At 56.4% G+C, this 16,028-nt stretch overlaps 1 protein-coding gene across 2 annotated transcripts in view; it reads right to left on the bottom strand.

The window, feature by feature from the left end:
• Nucleotides 1-16,028, bottom strand: part of COQ8A (coenzyme Q8A) — a 44,127-nt gene that overhangs the window by 22,295 nt on the left and 5,804 nt on the right. Inside the window, exon 1 of one of the 2 annotated variants that reach the window (XM_045796531.2) lies at nucleotides 12,583-12,740. The exons of the other annotated variant lie outside the window; for it this stretch is intronic. The gene's annotated coding sequence lies outside the window, so the exon portion shown is untranslated. Of the gene's footprint in view, nucleotides 1-12,582; nucleotides 12,741-16,028 lie in introns of those variants that run through there. 2 annotated transcript variants of the gene reach the window in all.

Below are 16,028 nucleotides of genomic sequence, written 5' to 3'. Positions count from 1 at the left end.
GACACACGAAGGTCAGGTGCAGAGGGGGCTGTGGACCCCCAGAAAAGAGTCCTAGGAGCAGGACGTGGGGTCGTAGCTCTGCCAGGGCTATGGTCACTAAGTGGGTCACTCGCCAATTCGTCCCTCCCCAGTAGGAGAGAGTTTTGGGTGGCTCCCCTTTCCTGGTCCTAACATGCTAAACTGCGGATAAGAGACGTAAATAAAGAGCTTATCTAGAAAGAGAGAAAGAACGGGAATTGACGCACTCAGCACCCCCCCCCCCAGGGACAGAGGCTGGAAAACAGTCCCCAAGCTCCTAGAATGCTCCCACTGACCCCTCGACCTTCCCGGGGCTTTCAGGACACGAGCTCACTCGTGGTGGAGGACAGACTCCCCATGTGTCACTCATCTCCCCTCTCGAGGGGAGAGCGAGCTGGAGACTGGGTGGGGATTTACCAAGCTGGGGGTTGGATCCCCTTTGTGGCTCTAAAGCGTGGCCTGACCAAACAGCCCCATCCGACCAAAGCCAGGGTAGCTTTACGTCACGGGTGCACACCCTGAGCAGCCCCGAAGCCTCGGGGTGGCTGGGAGGACCCCAAAAGAAGCTGAACAGAAAGCTCTTCGTCTTGGGGAGCGTGTGAAGCTTCATCCAGCCATCTGCCCCACACACGTCACCCCTGTGTCCCACCAGCACCCAGTGCCCTCACCAACACCACTAGTCCCTCCCAGGCTCCCCATCCTGAGGAATGCGACCACCACCCACTTCTCTCGAACAATCCTCACCCCGGCTGACTCCCTGGCCACTCCAGCAGGACGACTGCCCCAGCCCCTAGCTGGCACGCCTGCCCCTAGTCCCCGGCCCCCACTCCCAAGCTTCCCAACCTCTCCGAGGTTCCTCAGGGGCTGAAAGGACTCTCGTGACCTGGCCACCCCGCGCCCCAGTTCCTCCCCTTGTTCCCTCTACTCACTGTGTCCCAGTCAGACCAGCACAAGCTCTCCAGCCGGCCTCAGCGCAGGGTCATATCCTTTCCTCCCCCTCCCAACTCCCGACCCAAACATCACCTCTTCTGGGATGCCTTCCCCCAGCATGTCCCACCCCAAAAACCCACACCTGCACCCCCCCAGGCTGTCCTTCCCCCACCCCCACATAGCAGCGCTAATCTGCCTGAGTCACTGTCTTCTCCCCCAAGGGGCAAGGACCACACCTGTCTCCCCTCTCCGAGTCTCCAACGCCCAGCTCCCTGCTCCCTGCTCAACCCAGTCATCAATACTGGGAAACAACGAACTCAGCTGGTGCCTCGAACGCCCGAGAAAGCTGCCATTTGTGGGACAGGCTCACACCTGCTTGCAGCTTTAATCTAGATTCGGAATCAGAGGCCCCTGGGGGCCTGGTCGGAGGCAGGGTGCCCACACTTTGGGGCAGCAGAGACCCCCGGGGGGCTTGTGAAAGCCCCGACTGCTGGGCCGGCCCCCGGCCTCCGGGTTTGTAGGTCTGTGGTGGGCCTGGAAACCTACCTGAGACGCCCTGTTCAGAGCGCTGCCCTTCCCCCAAAGCCTGGCTCTGCCAGTCAGTGGAAACCCTCTACCTGCCCTTTCTTTTCCTGTTCTTGCCTCAAGAAGCTGGAAAAGAAATGGATGAGCTTAAAGACAGGAAGCCTCAGGGCCCCCACAGGCGCTCAGGACTGTCACCCCCCACAGCAGGGCTGCTGAATGTCCTTTTCCAGAGGCCCCAGGGCGGGGGCACCGGGACCGTCTGCCCCCTCCCAGCCAAGAACAAGCTTTACTTTGGACTGGAACATTCTCAATCTCCAGCCTGCATGGGCCCTGAAAAGTTACTTCACGTGCTTAAAATTGTTCTTCTGTTCTTCTACCCTAAGTAAAAGGACACACCAGGTGACTGTTTCCCGAAGGCACTCGGAAGGACGAGAGACGCAAACCTCGGGACCCAAATCCATGACTTCTGCGGCCGTGCCCTTCGCCTCAGCCTTCAAAATCACGCCCCGAGGCCAGCACTGGACCCTCGCAGGGGCTCCAGGCCTCAGGCCGGTGAGGGGCCGCCTGGTCTCTCCAGCGGCTTCAGCAGCTTCAGTCTCATGTGCTGGCAAGGAATCACGAGGAAGGCCCAGGAAGAGACCGAGACACACAGCCCTGTCGTCCGTCACCGGCAGCCGGGCCTGGAGAATCGCCTTCCCGCTGGGGATGGGGGGCAGGCCATCAGGGCCCTGCAGTCCCCACAGCCGCCAGTCACCCCTGGAAGCCCCCACACCTGCACGTGGACCAGGAAGTCCCCTTCCCAGCAGAGTCGTGCGCGGCGAGGGAAGGAGCCAGGCTCAGGCCATCTTCCAGGCTGAGGATGTCCTGTTCCCTCGGAAGCTGCTTCCGGACCGGAGGAGGGCTGTCCTCGGCGCGGGTGAGAGGCGCACACTCGCGTGCTAGCACACGAGAGAGCTCACTGGGCAGCAGGCTCTCTAACACTCTCCTCCGGTGAGTCTCACCAGGTCCCCAAACGTCTCCGTGCTGCAGGGCGCTAACCACAGCCGCTGTTACTTCCTGAGACCCGCCAGGCTGTGAGCTGAGCGTTCCCTCCATCATTCTTACAAGCTAGGTGCCACTACCATGTTCATGTTTGAGATGAAGGCCCTAAGGCACAGAGAGGGTCCGTAACTTGGCCAAAGTCACACAGCCTGTGAGAACTGGAACCAGGAAGGACTTGAGTCTATCGCCTCAGGAGTCATTTAACAGGGAAGAGGAGGAAACAAGCTGAAGAGTGTTGGGGGACCTTAGACGGTAAACCTCCACCCCCCGCCCGCTGGGAGATTCAGACGTTCTTCGGCTTCCCAGAGCGCTGCCTCCAGGTGGGCATCGGGCGGCTCATAGAAGCAGGAGAAGCAACCCCCTCTAAGGGCGCCCAGGGCTCTGGAGCATGGGGCGGGGAGCACGGGGAGGTCCTGAGCGGCCCCTCCTCCTCCTGGTGAGCAAACAGGACTGAATGCAAACCTGCCAAGCTTGGGTCCTGACAGCAATTTTATTTTCTGACTAAAAACTCCCCGAAGTTTTCTGCTTAAACCTGAAAACAGTGCTTGTCTCGTCCAGATGTTCCGGAGCCGGGCACCCCCGGCTCCAATCCCGACTCTGCTGCTGAACTGAAGTCGCCGAAGTGTCTCTGTGCCTCAGTTTCCCCACAGGAGTGGGTTAGGTAACCCATTCGGCAGCACTTAGGGCCCCGAGGGACTGGCACACAGTAGGCGTTCATCACTGTGAGCAGAGACGCTCTGGAAGGAGGTTCAGCCCCGGGGAGACCCGAGGGCGTGTGAATGACAGCAGTGCGACAACCCCACTTACTTATACCGCAGCGCTCGGGCCGTACAGTGTCCCGTCGGACTCCGGGAGGGCAGTCTCGCCCTCTCGCGGGGCCGGGGTGGTTTGTTGATGCTGTGGAGCGGGCAGCCGCTTGGAGGCCAGAAATAAACACCCGCTGGTGACCTTACCACGGCCAACGCCACTCCCAGAGGAGAAAACAGGAAGCTTTAGCTGGTACTTCGTGGGAGGGACGGTATGGGGGGGGCCTCCGAACCCCATGACCTCTCTGTCTGCACACCACGGCATACCCTACCACCAGAATAATCCTCCCCAAATCCACTTCATCAAGCTAACCCCCTGCTCAATGGCTCCCAGCTGTCTAACGGGGCAACAGGAGACGCCCAAGCTGCTGGGCCTGAGGTTGGAGGACCCGGGCCTCCCGTCCAGCCTCCACTCCCACGGGTGCTGAGTGAGCACCGCTCCAAGCCACCCGCAAGCAAGCCCGCCCCCGGGCTACTGCACATCTCAACCACACCCCACCAGCCTCGTGGACGGGGGAGCCCTGTGTGCGCGAGGCCAGCCTCGGGGCCTGGGCATTGGCTCTGCTGACCAGCCGGCCACTGCAGGCCTGCTCCTGAGCCACCCCAAAACCTGGAAATCACAGCAACATCCAATCTAAGCAGGAGAGACAAAGTACCCTGAAATGTACGGACGCACATTTTCTCGAGGACTCGAGCTGACGCTTAGCTCTCGAGGAGTCGTCCCCTCACTGCCCTCATCTTCCAGGCCGGCCAGACCCTGCTCTGCTCTGTGCCTCACGTCCCCGGCACACACACGCCTCTTCTCTCCAGCCCGACTCCAAGCCCCTGGTGGGAGGCTCCCGTCTCCGACCCCCTGACTCCTTCCGCACCCACCCCAACACCCAGACTGATCGTGACCACACGAATGACCAGTGTCACTGCACTGTCACCCAGGAAGGTGGACAGGACCCTGGGTGGGGACCCTGGAGCTGTGGTCAAGGAGTTTCCTCCAAAGTGAAATCAGGTCTTTAAAGGGTTGTGCTTAAATGTAGCAGGCGGGGTCATGACCTCACAGACTTGTCCACGCTCTGAGCCCTGCAGCGAGGGACGATGTCAGCTTCCGTGGCAGAGGGGGCTTTGCATGTGGGATTCAGGCAAAGATCCTTAAGATGGGGGGGACTGTCAAGATGGGCCCAATTCATCACGGGATCCTTATGGGGGGAGGCAGGCGGGTCTGACTCGGCAGGAGGTGTGACGGAAGCAGAGGCTGGGGTGTAGGTGTCAGGCAGGTGGGAGGCAGGAGCCACAGCCCTGGGAGGCCGGCTGCCCCCTGGAGGCCAGGAAAGCCGGGGTCACTTCTGCCCTGGAGCCTCCAGAAAGGACAGGCCCTGCTGATGTCCCATCCTGACCTCCAGGACCGTCGAATAACACATCTGCAGCGTTTCAAGCCACTGGGTTTGTATAATTTGTCAGAACAGCCATAGGAAACGAATACGGGGGCTATTTTTAAAAAGGAAAATCGCTGGGTTGGGAAGAGGGGTGGGCTGTATTCTAGAATAATTTCCAGATCATTTTTCGAACACAATTCGTTAGTCACCCCACAAACAGCCCTGAGTGCCAATCACGAGCCAGGTGCTGTGCCTGGGGCTGGACTACCCCAGAGCCAGCCCAAAACACACTCCTGTCCCCGACGACAGGTGCTGCCGGCTTTCAGGGTCAACGCGCCCCGTGCCTCCCGAGGCTTGGTTCAACATCCAAACCACTCCTGAGGGTCCGCTACGCCAGGCACCATGCACCACCTGGGGGTGCCACTGAGAGCACGGAAGAGCCCCCACGCTCAAAATGATTTTCATCAGCTTTTACCCCCTTCATCTTTCACAACACTCCTACTTCACCTTTACTACTCCCGCAAAGTCCTATCAGTCACGAGCGGTGACCGTTCACAGTCCCCTCTGTGTGCCCACCCTTTACACGATCCCTGCCCTCCCACAGCAGGAGCCAGGGAGAGAGAGCTCAGCAAGGAGGAATCTCCCCAAGTTCCAAAGACGTCAGGTGCTGGCCCTTCCACCCCGGCCTGACCGCAGGCTCCAGTCCTTTCCTCACTGCCCAGGAGGCTGAGAGAAAAGCAACTAAGAAACCTGCCCCCACATCAGTAAACCAACACTTTAAGTCAACAGTCTCCCGGAGACACAGCAAGGTTCATGCCCTGAGAAGTGTGTCCACCTGGTTGCCGAAATCATGAGTCACAGAAATTCTGGAGCTGGTGGGGCTCTCAAAGGCCGTCTGGCCAGACCTCCCCTTCTGGAAAGCTCCCGGGTTACCTGCACTAAGAGCATCAGCTTCCCAGCACCAGCGAGCCCAGCCCCTTGGGGCCGGGATTGGTTCTTGTCTCAGACACATGGGGGAGAAAGAAGCAGGAGCCCCACCCTGCAGGCCACCTCGGGGTGTGCACAAGCCAGAAGGAGATGCCAGGTACATGGTCCTCAGATCGCCATGCAAACACCCAGAACCGGACTTTACTAGCTGCCCCTCTGAACACCACATGCAGCCCGACAGGCACTCTGGGACGGCACGTGCATGCAAACCCCGGTACTTTTCAAAACTAGAGACTTCACCCAGACAGGGACAACCCTCGACAGACAACTGTACTCAGGGACAGAAATGGGAAGAGGATCGCCAGGGACACTGTCACCCCCCCATGCCCCAGTGCTTCTGCCAGAATACCTCCCCCATGCGCGTGCGCGTACGCGCGTGCACACACACACACACACACACACACACACACACACACGCAGGTTTTCCTACTTCCATGTGCCTCCTCCCCCTTGGAATACCACTTCCTGTGCCCAAATCCTACCCACCCTGACGGAATGGTACACCCTGCAGAGTGACCGGCCCCCACCCTCCTCTTCCTCTAAACTCCCGCATCTCTTGATGGCCTAAGGTCGCCCCCAGATGGCCTGTGTGACTCTGTGTACCTGTCCCATCGCCCTCACTGCATGGTGAGCTCCCGGAGAGGACCTCTCATAGCCAGTTCTCCATTCTCCACGGGGGTCGCCCCCAGAGCTGAACACCAGTCTGCACCCAGGGTACTCAAGAACTGATGAAGCCCTGACATCTAGAACCCAGAACCAGGAGTCCTGTCCACGACCACCCTGAGACCCCCCCACACGCACAGTTACCACCACAGCACAGCAGCATCCCCTGTGCTAACAGCCCCTGGACCTCACCCGAAGAGCTGTGTGTGTGTGTGTGTGTGTGTGTGTGTGTGTGTGAACAGTCCCACGACCTCGCATCCAGCCCCGCCGATGGCAGGACGGACATCACCACAAGGCCTCTAGTCCCCGGACGTGAGCAGTGTGGGGATGCGGGATGGGGGAGGACAGACAGTGAGGCCCCCCCGGGACACCCGCCACATGTGACCTCGGGCACACCTGTTCTCCTCTTCAGGCCTCCGCTTCCTCATCTCCTCCTGTACAGAATGAGGTGACCTCCCGCGATGGTCTCCAGCCCCCAGAGACTGGAAGCATTCACCCCTGGAGCACAGGAGGCCGACCCGGGAGCACGGCCAAGGCTGTTCTGAACACGCAGAGTTCACAGGGTCTGGGAAGAACGATGCTCTAAGGAACTGAGCGCTGCCCCTTCCAGGCGCTGGAGGAGACCAAGTGCGGACAGACAGACCCTGCTTCTCCCGGGGGACAGACAGACCCTGCTTCTCTCCAGTCACACAGGCCATCTGGGGGCGGGGGGGGGGGATCTGGCCTGGGTCTCAGGACACACACCTCCGGAAAACCCACCTCCCTGCCCCTCTGCTACACTCACACACACGTTCATGCACACACACCACCTGCGTTTGCACTCACACCACTCACCACACTCACGTACTCACACCCACACTCACACCCCCATACACTCAGTATTCACACACACATCCTCATGTGCACACACTCGTGCACGCACACTCACACCACACTCACATATTCATGCCCACATTCATGCACTTGCACTCACACACACGGACACCCGCCAGCGCACGCTTAGGCACTCACACTCACACTTGCGTAGTCACCTGCTCTTGCACTCACATACCGATGCACTCTTGTGTACTCGCACTCACACACAACTCATGTACTCGCATTCACCTATGCAAACACACACACTTGTGCACTCGCACACCAAGTGGCACACTCATACAGCCTCACAACAAGCACCTGCACTCACATGCAATACACACACACTCACACACTCACTCACCCACTGGAACAGCCAGCTCCTCAGTGGCGGGCAGGAGCAGGGCCTGGCAGGCAGGGGACACAACAGGACACCCGCCAGGCTTTCTCCCCAAGCACCCCAGCCCGCCCGGCCCCTCCCATCCAGCACGGGGGGTGCTCACTCACTCTGCAGCTGCCTCCTGGTCCTCCAGAGGTGAAGAGCTGTGCATGCCCCCTGCAGCCCACATCGCAGAGCCCTCAGACCCCACCGGGCCGGCCCCTCCTGGCCCAACCGCTCCCCCCTCCACCACCATGACTCTCCCACCCAGCTGTGCTTTGCCTTCCCTCTCTCCTTCCAGGAAAACGTTCCCTCTCACGTCCACAAACCATCTCTCTTAGCCTTCCTGTGCCAAATATGAAAATCCCCCCGCTGACTGCTCCTTCCTGTTCCCTGGGCTGTCCCAGGTCCGTGCATCCCTGCTCTCAGCCCAGGCAGCCCGTCTCAACCACTGAAGCAGTTCGAGAACCAACCCAGTTACACACACACACACCACAGCACCCCTTGAAGTCCCACAGGCACGGGGAACGTGTCCGTAACAGGGCTGTTCTACACCTTGACGCAGTAACGGGTATGTGACCATATGCATTTGGTTTGGGGTTTTTTGTTGTTGTTTTTTTTTTAATTTACTTATTTATTAGAGCGAGAACACACAAACAGGGGTCGGGGAGCAGAGGGGGAGAGAGACTCCTCACACAGAATCCACGCTGAGCACAGGGCCTGATGCGGGGCTCAATCCCAGGACCCTGAGATCATGACCTGAGCCGAAATCCAGAGCCAGCTACCCAACCGACTGAGCCACCCAGGCGCCCCCAGACCATGCATTTCTCAAACTGCACAACTACCTACTAGAAAGGCTGAATCTACTGCATACGAACTGTATCTTAATAAAAAGAGGAGATGAGTCCCAGAGGTACCTTAACCCCTTCATGTCTAAAACATCACCGTCTTCCCCCAAACAGCTCCTCCCCACAACGGGAAACCTCAGCCCCCGGAGTCCAACCAGCCACTTCCTCTAGACCTTCTACCTGCACAGGTTTCTATTCTTCTGAATCTATGTCTCACATTCCACTTCCCCACCCCGCCATCCACCACCTGGGACGCAGGCCGCCCTCACTTCTCACAAACCACCTGGCTGGGCTCCCTGCCTGGCGACCCTGACCCGCCTTCTGCCTGCCCTGCACACACCAGCCCACCTTGGCACCCTCCCCATGGCAACGCCCACTGGCTGCCAGACCTTTGCCCCCGCTGAGCCTCAGCCTCCCAGCCCTTCCCTTGGCGTGGGGGGGTGGAGCACCAATCTTTCAGGCTCCAGGAAGCCTGCGGGCACAGCAAACACTGTCCCAGGCTTTCTCCAGGAGAACCAGCTTGTGCTCCACCCTGGGTCCCCACAGTGGCGGTGGGCGGGGGGGTACCCCCTGTGGGTGACTGTGCACATATCAAGGCAGGGAGCTCACGCTCGCTCTGTCTCTCTCTGGGGGCGCTCTGGGCTGCAGCTGGACTCATGAGTTGTGAGTGCTCAGCAACCCCTTCTGGCTTGAACAGAATTCAGCTGAAAATTGCCAGGAATACAGAGCCAAGCCCTCCTGGCCCCCGACCCCACTGCCAAGAGGAAATGTGTGGAAGCACTGCTCTGCCTCACCCAAACTCACCCAAACCATAAGGGCAGAACACACAGTGGTCCCTGGACTGCTGACATCCCCCAGGAGTGAGCGCCTAGAAACTTCCACAGCAATCTAGCATCGCTGTGCCATGTTTACTGTGCTTTGCGAGCACACTGCTCTGAGACAAACTGGGACAAAATAAAAGCCGATCCTTTGCCACAAGGATTCTGGGAAGCACTGACTCCTGCCTCTTCCTGCTGAATTCTTGCTCATCCTCAGCGCCCCCGCCCCCACACTCCTCCTCCAAGAAGCCTTCACAGTTTCCACCCAGAGCCCCTAGTCCAAACCACATCCATGGCCCTGAGGTGGGATCTGCACCCCCCCCCCTTATCACAAGTTTCCCGAGTTCAGGGACCCAAGTGCTGTTCACTTCGATTTCCCAATGCCATGCCTGACACAGTCAAGCCCCCAGTGGTCGTCCAATGAGGAGTAAAAAACCAGATTCGCCTATGATTCCAGAGTGGGCTTTTCCTCAGGGGCAGGATGTAGAAGGGCACTGACCCTCAGGACACATAGGGATTTTCCAGGTTTGGACCAAATGTAGCCCCTCTGCCCCTGGCCAGATGGGCTAGGAGGACATTAAAAACAAAACAAAACAAAACACCACAAGTCTAGGGCTCTGGGGACAAGAGCACAGTCACTATCCTACAATACCCTCCTGAAATGTCAATCTGAGCAAAAAACACTCGGCTCTCTCATGAATCTTTTCTACATGCACACCCTGAAAATAAATCACTCCCAAGTATGAAGAATAAAAAGACATTTTCAGGGTCATTTCCGACTTTAAATACTCTGTGGGCCCCTGACCTCAAAGCAAGGGGTCAAGGGCTCAGGAGCCTGGAACCCCACAAGGAACAACATGCTTGTGGACAGACCAGTGGGTACCTACTCGGCTTTGCAAAGTGCAGGCAGAAACCCCTCTCACGTCCTGCACCCAGGGTCCTGGCCCTGCCTCGGGGTCCGTGGACTTCACCCGTCCCAGAGGCACCACTCTTGAAGACGCCGGCCCTTGAGCTCCCCACGCCACTCTCTCCCTTCCACGGGCTCCAAGTTCCTGGCCGTTACTCGGCAGGAATGCACGAACTATTTCCAGATGCCACTGTCAGATCAAGACAACGCTCTATCTAAATATTCCTGTCTAATTTTGCACACAGCTCTTGTTTCAACCGACAAAGATAATGACTCAGTGTCCGTGGCTCTTGGCGGAAAATTATCCTGCCGAGTTTGGACTTCTCTCAACTTCTTTTTGAGAAAGGAGAAGTGACCTCTCTGTCTGGATCCTTTTCTACTGGCAACGAAGGGCACCCAAAAGACCGCCTAACTAACCAAGGACTGCTGCAGGAAAATCCGGATACATACCTACAGGATCAATGAACAAGACAGGGAAACCCGTGGGAGCTAGAGACTTGGGATATTTTTCCCTGCCCTATGCAATGATCACTGTTTTTCGGCTTTTCTGCATCCCCATCGATACGGTACTTAGAACTCTGGTATATAAATTCCAGGTTATACTGAAAACAAAATCTAGACTCAGAAGTAAAGCATCTTTCTCTGCATCTTGGACACTGATGCTTCCATCAACCACAGAGGCACTTTACAAATGATACATGTGCCCATGTTGCACGCTCACTCTCGTGGAGGGGCACACAGCACGTGTAAACATCCCCACACGTAGGCATGAAATGCAGCCACTTACTCTGCACACACAGGGCCAGCCCTCTCCCACATCACAAGACACAAGAAGACGACTGAAGAATCACCTTGGAAAAGCCCCTTGTGGATAATGGAGTTGGCTTTTCTGCCAGGGTTTGGAAGTTTGAACTTGTTTGGTCACCATTTGAAAACTGTCCCACGGTTATTTCACATGCATATCCCCCACCCTCTTGCAAAGTCTCCAAAGATAGAAACCACCAGCCTTCTCCTTCTTTTGTATTGTGGACCCAGCCAATCACTGCCCTGCATCCAGCAGGCACAGTAAATGCCCATGAACTCCTATCCCTCTCCTGCCCCTCTAGGTGTGGAGGTGGGGTCCCTTTGGAAGCCCATCTACGCAGCTTCTGTCCCTGGTTTAGGGCCAGGGGCAGAGCACTACCCTTTGCCTAAGCCTCTCAACTACTCACGGGCAGGTGCCAGCACACGTCTCCAGCCTCAGGAAGACTCTTCTCCTTAGCTCAATGGTTCTCATCCAAGGGCGATTTTGCCACTTAGGAGAGACATTTGGCAACATCTGGAGAAATTTCTGGTTGTCACACTAGTGTGTGTGTTGTGGTGGGGGGCTGCCACCAGCATCTAGTGGACAGAGGCCATGAATCCTGCTCTACCTCCTACAACGCACGGGTCACCCTCCCACAACAACGAACTGTCTAGCCCAAACGTCAAGTCCAAAGACCGGAAAACCCTGTCTTGGGCAACACACAGGGAAATGCTCAGACCACCTGGGTCACTTTTCCTTCAAGGTGCCCAAGGTCAGGCCCCAAACTGTAATAACCCTGCATTGCCTGCATTATTCACAAGGCGGAACAAAATATCCAGAGCCATGGCCAGAGTCTTGAAGATGCTGCTCCTGGGAAAGGAGAGCACCCTCTTGTCTCTTCTCAGGAGAACGGCCCCCCTGCCAGGATGACCTGTCCTCCCACAAGAAGACAACTGGCAGGCTGGTATCATGCAGGCTCGGCTCCTCTGGCAACCACCTAGGCTTGGCCAGCCTGGCTCTTTGGTCTTCTGTCACGCACACCCAAGGCCCCAGTGAGCACAAGTGTTCCAGCGGCCTGTGCCTGGCCAGTTGAGAGCCTCTCGCCCTTCAGGAGGCTGGCACCTCTCAGCCACGTGGAGAGGCCCAGCACCCACACCTGCCCTGGCATTCCCCGTTCCCGAGGCCCACGCGCACACAGCGTGTGGCAGGGGGCTGGGACTAGGCACAGGCAGCAGCTCAGGCAATTTAGCCCAAACCCATCCCGGGACCCCCAGTGCTTGGAGAAGCAGGAGAAAGGGCTCAAGAAAAGGGAACAAAAGGAGCAAGCAGGGCCTCCTCTCCCAAGTACACCCCGAACCCCCACCTGTGAAACCCAAGAGCGGGACCAGGCCACGGGAGTCCGAGTTTGGACCCGAGCCTGCGGCCGGCGGCGCGCAGAGCCCCTGCACATATTGTGGAGCGTCTGGGAGCGAAGACCCTGAGACAACCCGGCGGGGGAGGCGGCCGGGCGGACGCCCCAGGGAAGCAGGCGCGGAGGGCGCAGCGGGGCCGGGCTGCACTGCTGAGGGGAAGCCGCCGCCCTGGAGCTGGACGCGGGAGAGGCGCGCGCAGGGGAAGGCCAGCCCGGCTGTGCCCCAGGAGCGCGCCGCAGCCTTACCCGGCGGCAGGAAGCGGAGCTCCGCGGTCACCTTCGCGCCGCCTGCGCGCCCTCGCCAGCCGCAGCGCCGGCGCCGCACGCGCCCCGGATCTGTTTACCGACTCGCCCGCGCCCAGGCTCTCGTCGTCCGCGGCCCCGCCCCGAGGGCGCTCCCATTGGCCGCATCGCCGTGGCCGGCCACACACCGGGCGGCGCGGAGCGGCGTGCTCGGCCCGTGCGCTCGGGCCGCGGCCAATGGGGACCGAGGGCGGAGCGAGGGGAGCCAATGGGAGGCCGCCCCGCGCTTGCGGGGCGGGGGGAGCCCTTCCTGCTCTTCCCTCCGCGCTGCCCTTTGCCCTAGTTGGGAAACCGCGGCTGCTGGCCTCGCGGAGGGAAAGTCCCTGGGACGGGGCCCGGGGGCGTGTGCACTGGGAACCGACCTCCGCCGGCTCTCCGCTCTGGCTGGGGCTCGCAGGGCCTCCCCCGTCTCACGCCCTGCCCGCTGGCTATTAGTACAGTATCGTGCAATGTGTGTGTGCATACCTGCGTATGTGTATGCATACCCCCCCAATAACCCAAGACTCAAGTGCCTGAGACGTTCGGCTGAGAAGCATGATGCCCCAATAATCCCCCTGCGATCTCCAAAATTCCTCCTCATGACACAGACGGCACTTACTAGTTTTTCCACCAGCATGCAAATCCAATGAGCTACCTCTCACCCTTTGCCCCAACCCCACCTGTCTCCTTCCATTTTCAGCAAAGTTCGTGGACGCATTACCTGTATTCATTTTCTCTACTTCCTTCTCTCCCATTCTGCCCGAACCCATCTAATCAGCCCCCCCCCGCCGTCCCCCAGGACTGCGCACCTGGGACCCCCATGCTGCCAGAACAAGCAGTCAGTTCTCAGGGCTCATTTAAACGGTCTGTGGCAGGTGACACGGTTGGCCACGCCCTTCTGTCTTCTTGGTGGTTGCCCCAGGGTGTAATTAACATCCTGGTCCAAGTTAATACGAGCTTAATTTCAGTAATACACAGTAACTTTGCTCCTATATAGCTCCATTCTCCCGCTACCCCCGCCCCCGCCCGCCCCATCTTAGTATTGTCATACAATTGCATTTTTATACATTGTCTGCCCACCCCCACAGATTTATCATTACTGTGGTTGTTTTCAAATCAGGTGAAGATGGGCGCCTGGGTGGCTCAGTCATTCAGCGTCTGCCTTTGGCTCAGGGCGTGATCTTGGCGTTCTGGGATCGAGCCCCCACATCGGGCTCCTCTGCTATGAGCCTGCTTCTTCCTCTCCTACTCCCCCTGCTTGTGTTCCCTCTCTCGCTGGCTGTCTCTATCTCTGTTAAATAAATAAATACAATCTTTAAATAAATAAATAAATCAGGTGAAGAAATAGGAGTTACAAACAAAAAATATACTTATGCTGCCTATTATATTTACCTATATAGTTTCCTTTAACGGGTTCCTTATTTCTTCATGTGGATTTGAGTTACTGTCCCTTCACTTCAGCCTGAAGGACACCATTTATTTTTTTACGGGGCAGATGTGACCTAGGGATGAATGCCCTCCACACTTGTTCATCTGGCAAGGTCGTAATTTGTCCTTTATTTTTGAAAGACAGTTTTGCTGGATATAAAATGTTTAGTTGACCGGGTTTCTTTCCTTCAGTGCTTAGGGTCATGCCACAGCCTTCTGGCCTCTATGGTTTAGGATGAGAAATCAGATGTTAATCTTATTGATGATCTTTGCACAGGATGAGTGGCTTCTTTCTTGCTGTTTTCAAGGTTCTTTGTCTTTGTCTTTTGACAGTTTAATTACCATGTGTCTCAGTGTTTATCTTCTCTCTGAGTTTATTCTATTTGGAGTTTGACGTACTTCTTGGACATATAATGTTTTTCATTACAATTGGGAAGCTTTCTGCTGTTATTTTTTCAAATATTCTTTTTTTTAAAGGACTTATTTATGATCGAGAAAGAGAGAGAGAAGGAGGGGAACAGAGGGAAGGGAGAGAAGTAGACTCCCCACTGAGCCGACATGAGGCTTGATCTTACGACCCTGAGATCGTGTTCACAGCCGTAATCAAGAGTCAGACGCTTAACCCCTCAAATATTCTTTAGATCCTTCTTTCCTCCCTCTCTTCTCCTTGTGGGACTCCTGTTACATGTATGTTGAAAATTTTATTCCATTATTTAGACGTGGTTTCATTTAGCTCTTTAAATATACTCAAAATAGCTGATTCAAAGTCTAGCTAGGGGGGGCGCCTGGGTAGCGCAGTCGTTAAAGCGTCTGCCTTCGGCTCAGGGCGTGGTCCCGGCGTACCGGGATCGAGTCCCACATCAGGCTCCTCCGTTATGAGCCTGCTTCTTCCTCTCCCACTCCCCCTGCTATGTTCCCTCTCTCGCTGGCTGTCTCTCTGTCACATAAATAAATAAAATCTTTAAAAAAAAAAAAAAAAAAAAAAAAAAAAAAAAACAAAGTCTAGCTAGGAGGGATGCCTGGGTAGCTCTGTCAGTTGAGTGTCCAACTCTTGGTTTCAGTTCAGGTCATGATCGCAGGGTCCTGGGATCGAGCTCCACATCAGGCTCCATGTTCAGCAAGGGAGTCTGCTTAAAGAATCTCTCCCTCTGCCCCTCCCCCCCCCCACTCTCTCTCTTTCTCAAATAAATAAATACATCTTTTAAAAAAAATAAAGTATGTAGGCACCTGGGTGGCTCAGTTGGTTAAGTGTCTGCCTTTGGCTCAGTCATGATCCCAGGGTCCTGGGATCGAGTCCCACATCGGGCTTCCTGCTCAGCAGGGAGCCTGCTTCTCCCTCTCCCTCTGCTCCTCCCCCCAACTCGTTTGCATTCTCTCTCTCACTCTCTCTCTCTCAAATAAAATTGTCTTAAAATAAAGAAATAAATAATAAAAATTTAAAAAATGAAGTCTAGCTAGTAAGCACAATGTCAGAGACATTTTCTATGCTTCTTTTTTTTTTTAAGATTTTATTTATTTATTTGACAGAGAGAGACAGCCAGCCAGAGAGGGAACACAAGCAGGGGGAGTGGGAGAGGAAGAAGCAGACTCCCAGCGGAGGAGCCCGATGTGGGGCTCGATCCCAGGACTCCGGGATCACACCCTGAGCTGAAGGCAGACACTTAACGACTGAGCCACCCAGGCGCCCCCATTTTCTATGCTTCTACTGGTTGCTTTTTTTATATATGTATAGGCCAGACATTTTTTTTCTATGGACCAGACTTTGTTTCTTTGCCTGTCTTATAATTTTTTATTAAACACTAAACATTTTAAATAATATAATGCAGCATCTCGAGAAACCAGATTCTCCTCCACTCCCCAGGATTTGGTTCTTGCTGTGGCTTCTTGTAGCTGTTGTTGTGTAGTGACTTTTGGAAACTAATTCCGTGAAGTCTGATTTTGTTGTGCGTGGCCACTAAGGTCTCTCTTCAGTCACCTCAGTG

Source organism: Ursus americanus, chromosome 2 (genome assembly GCF_024610735.1).
Source record: "Ursus americanus isolate L20-20 chromosome 2, mUrsAme1.1.p, whole genome shotgun sequence".
Taxonomy (NCBI): domain Eukaryota; kingdom Metazoa; phylum Chordata; class Mammalia; order Carnivora; family Ursidae; genus Ursus; species Ursus americanus.
Note: the sequence above shows the minus strand (reverse complement) of the source record. Positions and strands in the feature narration are given on the sequence as shown.